This window comes from Mus caroli, chromosome 12 (genome assembly GCF_900094665.2).
Source record: "Mus caroli chromosome 12, CAROLI_EIJ_v1.1, whole genome shotgun sequence".
Classification (NCBI taxonomy): Eukaryota; Metazoa; Chordata; class Mammalia; order Rodentia; family Muridae; genus Mus; species Mus caroli.
Genome location: NC_034581.1, coordinates 100,679,397 through 100,689,077, shown reverse-complemented (window position 1 = coordinate 100,689,077; position 9,681 = coordinate 100,679,397). Strand labels below are relative to the sequence as shown.

The 9,681-nt window shown below is 46.3% G+C and overlaps 1 long non-coding RNA gene across 1 annotated transcript in view; it reads right to left on the bottom strand.

Annotated features, from left to right (window-relative positions):
• Positions 1-4,702, bottom strand: part of LOC115032799 — a 33,430-nt gene extending 28,728 nt beyond the window's left edge. The window contains exon 1 of the long non-coding RNA XR_003838436.1: positions 4,656-4,702. This is a non-coding gene — a long non-coding RNA (uncharacterized LOC115032799). The remainder of the gene's footprint in view (positions 1-4,655) is intronic.
• Between the last annotated feature and the right edge of the window lie 4,979 nt (positions 4,703-9,681).

Genomic DNA, 9,681 nt, shown 5'->3' with positions numbered 1-9,681 from the left:
GGGGGAGGGGGAGGGGGAGGGGGAGAGAATCCCAAGGCTGGGTCTGGAACATGCACAACATCTGTAGCTCAGATCAAGGAAATCCAGGCTGAATTGGGTCAATCCTTGGTCCAGATGTTGGACCCAGTTAGAAGGCAAGAAAGTGATCAGAGCACCTGGGGCATCCACAAAATAATCATTTCAAGAGGAATTTTGAAGAAGAGTGAGGGGCTGGCCCTCCACACAGTCAATGATGATGCCTGTGGATGTCCCAGAAGAGGCAGACCTGACTCAGAGATGAAAAGAGGATTAGACCTCAGGACTGATAAAAGACCTCAGGACTTCTGAGCGGTTTGAGCTGTGTTTGCTGGCAGAGCCGTTTACTCATGTGTGATGATGTCATGGGTGATGTGGGAGGAAGGGCAGGGTGCCTAGGGTTTAGCTTAATAGGAAGTAAATAAAGCAGATCTCATACTCATTATAAAAAACGAAGAAGAAGGGGGAGGAGGAGGAGGAGGAGGACCATCATCTAACATCCAGGATCCCCCTTCCCCACCCAGAAAGAGGTCATTGAGTCTATGCCAGCGGCCTCTCTGGGACTGCTGTGTAAGTCGAGTGTTAGGGAAGACCTTGGGAAGGAGCCCCACGTCCAGATGAGGTACTTTCCTGCTCCCTTCTGCCCCTTTCTCATTGGAATCTAAAGCCTACTGTAATGGCAAGGTGAGGTGTGACCCTGAAGGCTGGGACACAGTAAAAAGTCACCATCTATATGACCCAGAAAGCTGGCCCTCACCAGGAACAAGAGATGCTGTTAGCTTGGCCTAGAATTGCCCATACACCTTTCAGGGCTGAGCCATTTTGTCAGCACAGTTCAAACTGAAACACTTCCTGCTGCTGCCTCTAGCTGAGAGTTTGTTTCACTTACTCAGTGATGCTGTTTCTGTACACAGAACGCAGATGTGATCTTTGAGAAGCAGGGGGTAGTTTGGGATGATGGGTATAGTCTTGGGTGATAGGTGTGGTTTAGGGTGATGGATATGATCTTGGGTCATGGGTGTGATCTTGGGTGATGATGTGTGAGTATGTTTTGGATGGTGGGTATGGCTTTGGGTGATGGGTGTGGTCTTGGGTGGTGGATAGGGTCTTAGGTGATGGGTATGTTCTTGGATGGGGCAGTGGGTATGTTTTGGATGGCAGGTATGGTTTTCGGTGGTGAGTATGGTCCTAGGTGATGGGTGTAGTCTTGGATGGTGGGTAAGGTCTTAGGTGTGGACTTGGGCGGGGCAGTGGATATGGATGGGGATGATGGTATAGGAACCTCAAGTGATAGGTATGGGATCTTTGCTGACAGTCATAAGCTATGTCTAACCCAGTGTGAGGGTGTGACTCTGCTCTCTGGTCTCTCTCCGGTGACCTGGCGATTTGGGCAAGAAAGTGTCAGTAAGTTATGGTCCTTATTTCTTATACAAAGTTTACTCAAAATATATCATATAAACAAAGCTTTAGGACTTTGGCGGGGGCGGGCGGGTGGAGGCAGAAAACCTTTTTGTGGCCTTGGGTCAAGCAAATGTTTGTTACTGAAAACACAATCCCTACAAGAAAAAAACTACCAGGGAAAACTTTACCCAAACTAAGAACTTCTGTTATTTAAAAATACAGCTCAAAAAACAAAGAGAAACCATAGAAGGGAGAGGCCTGCAGACTGTCTGTCTGATGATGGGCCTGTGTTAAAAAAATGTCTGAAGGCATCTCACTTGTCTTTTCCTTTTCCCAAGCAAAAATCTTTTTCTTTTCCCTTTCCAGTACTGTAACTGAGACCCAGGACCCTGAGTGTGCGGAGGAAACCCTCTATGACTGAGCTACACCCCCAGCCCTGAAATCTCAGTAATAAGAGCACCAGAAACTTAACTTTAAAAGAAATGAGAAATGGGGTGTGGTGGCACATACCTTTAATCACAGCACTTGAGAGGCAGAGACTGGAGGATCTCTGTGAGTTTGAGGTCAGCTTGATCTGAATAGTGAGCTTTGGGACAGCCAGAGCTACATAGATAAACTATGTCTCAAGAAGGAAAGAAGGGAGGAAGGAAGGAAGGAAGGAAGGAAGGAAGGAAGGAAGGAAGGAAAGGGAAGGAGGAGAGGGAGAGGAGAGAGAGAGGAGAGAGAAAAAAGAGGAAGAGGGGGAAGAGGAAGAGTAGGGCAAAAGGGAGGATGAGGAAGAGGATGAGGAAGAAAAGGATGAGGAAAAGAAAAGGAGGAAGAAGAAGAAGAGGAAGAGGAAGAGGAGGAGGAGGAAGAGGAGGAGGATGAGGAAGAGGAGGAGGAGGAGGAGATCAGGCTGTCTGAACAGACACCTCACCAAGAGTATACAACTGGACAGTGAATGAAAGGCTACAAAGAGAGACTCATGTTGTATCATTAGGGGACACGAGTTTAAACAGTAAGCTCGCATACTCCAACTACAACATAGCCCAAACTCAGAGCATCCCCAACACCAAACACCAGAGACGGAGATAACAGAGACCCACTCACTGTCTCTGAAAGCCAGAACAGAGGAGTCACTGAGGAGGACAGCATGAGCCTTCTTACACAACTGACAATTCTTGGAACCATATGTGTCCATGCTCTTTGGAATTTCCTCGAAGGAACTGAAAAATTTATGTCCATCCAAGATCCCGTGTTTATAGCAACTTTATTCATAACTGCCACAACTTGGAAGCCACTAGGACACCCCTAGTGAACGGATGGGTAAATAAAATGTGGTACTCTCAAACAATGGGCTATTATTCGGTGTTAAGAAGCAATGAGTCATCAAAAGCATGGACGTCTCACGGCAGCATTTTAAATCCATGTTGCTGAATGACGGGGAGCCAATAGGAAAAGACTACATGTGCAGACACAAATCATTGTGCATTGGCCTAAAACCCTCCAAATGTGCCTCAGAGGAAGTGAGGCCTGATGCAAAAACCATGGGCTCCAGGTAAGAATGTGCAAGTAAAATTTCACAGGCCGCGCCCTTGGACCCTTCTGGAAGATGCTATTAATAATGGAGGCTGTGCCTAGGTAGAGGCAAGGGGCGTGTACAAAGAAAGCTTTATTTGTCTCTATAGATACTGTGCGTGGTACACGTCAGATGGGCTGCAAACCTAAAACCTCTTCTAATGAGAAGAGCCAATAATTAGCAGAAGGTTTAAATCGATACCTCCCTTAAGACTTAAAAGGACACCAAGCAAGCTCTAGGAGAGATGGCAGACACTGCTCATCACTAGGGAAATGTAATTTAACACAACAAGGGGATGTCACAGGACACCTGCCTGCATGGCTAATGTTAAGCAGGAAAAGGATAACACCAAGTGCTAGTGAGGGCTTGGACCAACTGGGACTTCCCTGTATCACTGGTGGGAATTTAAAATGGCACCCTGGGTGCTGGAGAGATGGCTGAGGTGTTGAGCATTGGCTGCCCTGGCAGAGGACCCACAGTGGCAGTTCATGACCACCTGTAGTTCCACCCTCTTCTGGCCCCAGAAGGCACTATAGGCACGCGTTACACAGATATACATGCAGGCACATACCCATACATATAAGAATAAATCATTAAATGGTATTCTGGAGAAAAGCAGGCAGCATCTTTCAGAGTGAAGCAGGCTTTTTTGCCTTACAGCCCACTATGCAATTACTAAGTGTTTACCCAAACAGAATGTAAACCTAGCTTCCTGTACGCTCTATAGGGAAATGTTTACAGCTGCCAAGAATCACCAAACACTGGCAACGTCCTAAGTATCTCACCTGGGAAACAAAGGAGCAACAAACTATGGTATACCTATTTATTGGGGTGTTACTCATCAATGAAAATGAAAGAATCCTAATATTCATGAGAACAGACATGGATGTCAAAGTCACTGAAGCCAAGTGCAGTGAATGATTCAGACTCAAAAGACAAGGCTCTCTAGGAAGCCAACATTATCACAGAGACAGGGCTACGGGGACGAGAGGCTCATCAGAGGCTAGCAGGGACTGGCCAGGCAGGGTTAGGTGGGGGGAGACACAGATTTAACCTCATAGGGCATGGGAAGATGCTGTCCCTCAGTGAACTCTCTCCTCATCTCCGTGTGTTGGTGTCATACCACGGTACACATTTGTCAGTACACCTAGAGCTGTCAATCACTACTGAGCATGGATCCCACCTCGGCAATTATACCTCAACACTGAAGGAGGGAAGGAAATGAGGTCATTATAAAAGTTGGGTTTTTTTTTTTCCTTTTTAATCCTTAAGAATATGTAAAACGCGGCTTTCACAGAAAACTCGTTTTTAAAAAAGGAAATAAATAGAAAGAAGTGACGGACTCTTTGAACACAAGGCCCTTTCATTCTTAATATTAGAATTCATATTGCCAGAAACGATAATATCTGTAGAGATCAAAACCGCATCAAGATGATGTTGCGCTTAATTTTTTATAAGGCGGAGAGGTCCCCGTGTTCATCTGGCACCTCTCTGAGCATGCAAAGTGACAGGTACGACGGGCACCTTGCCGTGCTTAATTACAGGGAAGCTTTGCAGCGCCTGGGCCAACTCTCCCCTCCTTGCGTTCGAAGTTTGTCCCCCAAACTTCTTTGTCAAAGAGCCGCCCAGGGCTGAAGTTGCCTCCCCACCACCTCTGTCCCTCCCAAAATAAACTCACAGTTCAGTCGATCGAGCGGGCGACACCACAGCCAATGCAATCGCCTGACTTCTTCCCTCCCAAACTGACAGAACCCGATGGTTATTTATTTATTTACTAACTAATAATTTATAGGCTGTCTCCTTCTGGAGAGAATGTGAGTGACTTGCTGGATCTCTTGGCAGCGTCTCCAAAACACATGAGCATCTCGGGGAAGCAAACAACCGCTGGAGAAGTGGCCTTTGGTTTCATTCCAGGTTCTGCGGAGTCACGAGGCCCTGTTTAATGAGCCCATTACTGCAGACTATGAATAATGGAGTGTCCAACCTGGTTGTTGTGCTAAAGTGGGGTGTCAGATAGAAACCCCCTCTGCAAGGCTGACTATAGAGGTATGGGGAGGGAAGCCACTGGTTAATTGGCTCAAGGACTTGACACATTGATAAAACTGGAACTTTTTTTGCCTAAAGAGTTAATAAGCTATGAAGTTAGTGGCCATTAAGTGATATCTCTGGACCAAATGCTTTTCATGCTGCCGGCTCTTCAACATTTAGCTAGGTAGGTAGTGGGACTCCAAGAGAACAGAGCACATCCAGAGAGGGTGTGTAACTTGCCTAGGATCACAGAGCTGATAAGAGTTCACATTCTAATGGCAATCCAAGTCTTTCTAAATCCAAAGCCTTGGCTTCCCTGCGTTCTCTGTGCCTTGAGATCTGGGCCGGGACTACAAATCTGGCACCAATTCTCTGTGACAGCCTCTGCTCAGTTGTAGACACTGCTCAATGAAATAAATGTTCCCCCTGGCTGTTACTGGTCAAGATGAGCTCAACTCTCAGTGACAACAAGTTCAGATCCAAACTGCATTAAGCAGACTGAATCAAGACAGAGGGGCAGGTATTCAAGAGCTTGGATCCAAGAGTCCCGGGCCTGGACCTTTCCTAGAGTGCTTCTTCTTTGGATAGCAAGGATAAAAAAAATGGGCTTGAGACACCTTTCCTGTGTCCCCAGATGCCACAGCTTCCAAACTTACTTCCGGAGAGCAGGCTTCCCAGAAAGTGACTCTCACACCCACCCATAAACTAGAGGACCAAGAATGGCTACTTGATGAATAGGAGAAAGCCAGTCAATGTCTTCAGATCCATTTCTGTCCCTTGGATCCCACTGAATTGTTTACTTCCCTGGTTACTGTCACAAAGTACCTGACACAAGTCACTTAAGGAAGAGCTCAGAGTGTGAGGTCACAGTCCATTGAAGTGAGGACGGCGTGGTGGCAGGATTGTGGGGACGGGTTGTAAAACCTCAAAGGCCCAAAGCAAGACCCAAGTGGCACACTACCTCCTAAACCTTCTGCAGCCTTCCAAAATGGCACTACACACTACGGACCAAGCGTTCAAAGACGAGAGCTTAGGGGGCCAATTCCCATTCAAACCACAGCACTAGGGAGAGAGCTTTGCCAGTCTTTTTAGGGAATTCATCAGGGGCCATCTTACCAGCTTCTACTGTGAGAATGTAACACAACACTTGCATGGTCTGCCACATTCTCATGGTATACTTGAATGCAGAAGACTCCATGTGGCCCTAGAAACTGGCAATATCACAAGAAGAAAAGCTCTCAGTCACCAAGTCACTTCACAACAGGCTATGACATGTCCACATGTCACCGATGTGATAGATTAAGCCACTCAAATGTTGGGGCAGTTACAGCAGCTGTCACTGACAATTCTAACTAACCTGCATTGTTTAGAAAATAGTGTAGAAGTCAGCCATCATAGCTTCTGTCTGTGCTTTCCTACTGATGATGAGGGTAAGGACAGGGTCTCCCATGGCCCCGGGGGACAGAGAGGAGGTGTCAATAACACAGGTTTGTAAAGTTACATGAGTCTTCAAGTGACCTTGGATAAGTCACTTCCAAACTCTGGGCCTTAGTTTCCCCCAGGAGAGCATGATACCTGAGCCCTCTCCAGGTTCTGACTTCCAGTGGGCCAGAGTGTCTCAAGCAGTTTGGGACCATTTAATTGTCAACTTGATACAACTTAGAAACACCTGGGAAGAGAGTCTCAATGGGAGATTGTGGTCAGAATTCTGGTTTCTTTAAAACCACAGAAATGTTATGTGAACATGTTTTTGTTTTAACCCCAGGTCTAGGATATACGGCTACTCCAGATGGGCTATGGCAGCTGACTATGATTTGTCTCGTGCTCTGGCAGGGACGTGATTCTGATAGTTAAAAGATAGTTTGTGTTTTGAATTCTGGGGACTCTTGAGAGGACATAAAAATACCAAAATCCCAAGGGGGTGGGGAGAGGGAGGGGGCAGCAGCTGCCACTGCCACTCCGCTGCTGCTGCCTCTGCCGCTGCCCTGCTGCTGCTGGTGGTTCCTGCTGCTGATTTTGCTGTTTTTCTGGATTACTAGTTGCTGTTTGCAGATACCCTGACAACGAAGACTGGACTTCGCCCCCAAGGAACTCAACACTCCTGGAAAGCAGGAAGTAGTCTCAAGGGACCTATGCCCCCTTCCCCCTCAATTACCTAGTACTGAGGGTGGGGTGGAAGAAAATAGGGTAGAGAAGGGTGGTAGATATAAGAGCCCAATACAGTAGTCAAAAAAGTATGGGTACAGGAGATGGTCTGAACCAGCTTAGACCAACCAAAGCATGTCTTCATTGCCTTCCTTAACATGGGAAGACCAAGCCTGAAACCATTCTCCTGGCTTACGCGGTGGGCTGCAGAAGAGCAGAGAAAGCTTGCTAAGTACCAAGCCCACGCCCACAAGCACACGCCCACCAACTTCTCCTAGCTGTAGGTATGGTGTGATTGGCTGTTTCAAACCACTCTGCCTTGACTTCCCTGCGGTGATGGACTCTAAACTGGGATTGGGAACTGAAATAAACCTTCCTCTCCTAAACCGCTCGCTAGGTGGTGTCTCGTGTCAGCTGAAATAAAACTCCAGCAGGGCTTGTCTGCGCATGCGTGAGGGGTGACTTAGAAGGGGTCATCTTCAGAGCATAGCCCCAGCTCCCTCTTTTGAGACTACACTAAGGAGCCCTAGGCTGTTGAACAAGAAGACTTCTATGCAGATTGCCCCCCACCCGCCTGCCCCAAGGTGACTTTCCACTCCCAGGAACATCACTGTAGTGCATTTTCTCTAGTTTCTACAAAACATGATTTTCATTCCTCTGATCAGGAAGCCAAAGGTAAACTGGTCCTTGTGGCTGCCTAGCTGTAGAATCTCTACATGTGAGCCAGGTTCCCGATCCCTCTCGGATCCTCTAATTGCTCAGCCACATCCATTACAGCACATTGCATCCACGTTCATAATCTTTATTATTAATGATGCTACTGTAATAGCCTTCCACCTAAGAGGGAAACCTCTGTGGGGAGTGCTCCTAGTGATCAGAAGCTACTCGACAGCAACAACATGGAGGCAAAGTGCCAGGCTTAGTTAGCACCCTGTTATAATCTTTAATCGTACCCAGGATGCTGCCTTAAAGAAGTGTATCCTGATACTCAGGGAAGCCTCCATCCCTGCTGATTAGCTGCCCATCTGTGACAAAATGCCTGAGGCCAGCAACTTGTAAGGAGGAAAAATTCCTCTGAGCTCACGGTTTCGAAAGTTTTGGTGTATAGTTGGACCAAACTACACGTGACCCTAACTCAAAATGGCAGCAACAACAACAAAAAAAAAAAAAAACAAAACTGTTCAGAAGCCATAGAAAACACCATGAATGAATTTTCTCCAAAGGTCAAAAGTGTGATCTAGCCATCTTGTTTCTGAGATAAATTCAAAAGATCGAGGTCAAGGTCAAGATCTCATAGGGTCGCCTGCCTGCCATGGGCATTTCCTGCCTGCCATGGGCATTGTGCTGCTTCAAGATGGCCACCACGGACACAATGTCAATGCCCAGAAGAAAGACAATGTCACACACACATACAGGGAGGAGCATTATTCAGCTTGTAAAAAGAAGGAAGCCCCTGCCAGTTAGCACAGCATAGATGAGCCTTGGGTTCGTGGTGCTAAGTGACTAAGCCCATCACTAAAGTGCAAACATTTTATGACTCCACTTCAATGAGCATCTAAAACAGCCAATATCATAAACGCAAACTATAGAAGAGCGGCCGCTCTGGGAAGGGGAGGAGAAAGAGAGAGCTGCTAATCAAAGCTCTGCGGAATGTGAGTCTCAGAGATCTGCTAAGCAGTGCTGTGTGCAGAGAGCACTGCTGCACAACTCACTGCAAATTAAGTTTCTGTCATTTGAACCTACACTTTTAAATCAGGAGCCCTTCATCCTCCCAGACAAAGTCATGACTAAGCTATCCTCCCTCTGAGCTGGCATCTGTGCCTCACAGACCTTCTTCTGCGTCTCAAACCTACGAAATAAGGAGCTCCAGGCTGCAAAGGAGCACTGGTTTGTGCAGCCCTTTACCGATCCGATGAAGAAAGATGCACACGAACACTAAATTCAGAGAAATAGAATTCATAAAATATATTCTTACATATTTACATAAACATGTATATATTCGTATAAATGTATTTATATAAATATGAGTTTACATAGTTATATAAATATTTACTTTAATTAATTAATATATATAATTTATTAGCAGAAAGTTGTGGCGTACATTTGTAATATCAGCATTCAGGGGGTGGAGGCAAGAGGATTCAGACCAGTCTGAGGTATATAGCAAGACCCTGTCAGGAACAAAGGAATGGAAGCAGGAGGGGAGGGGCAGAAGGAGGGAGGGAAGGGGAGAGAGGGGGGAAGAGAGAAAAGGAGGGAGAGAGAAGAGAGAAAGAAAGAAAGAAAGAAAGAAAGAAAGAAAGAAAGAAAGAAAGAAAGAAAGAGAGAGAGAAAGAAAGAAAGAAAGAGAGAAAAAAGAAAGAAAGAAAAAAGAAAGAAGGGAGGGAGGGAGAGAGAGAGAGAGAGAAAGAAAGAAAGAAAGAAAGAAAGAAAGAAAGAAAGAAAGAAAGAAAGAAAGAAAGAAAGAAAGAGGAAAGAGAAAGAAAGAGGGAGGGAGGGAGGGAGGAAGGAAGGAAGGAAGGAAGGAAGGA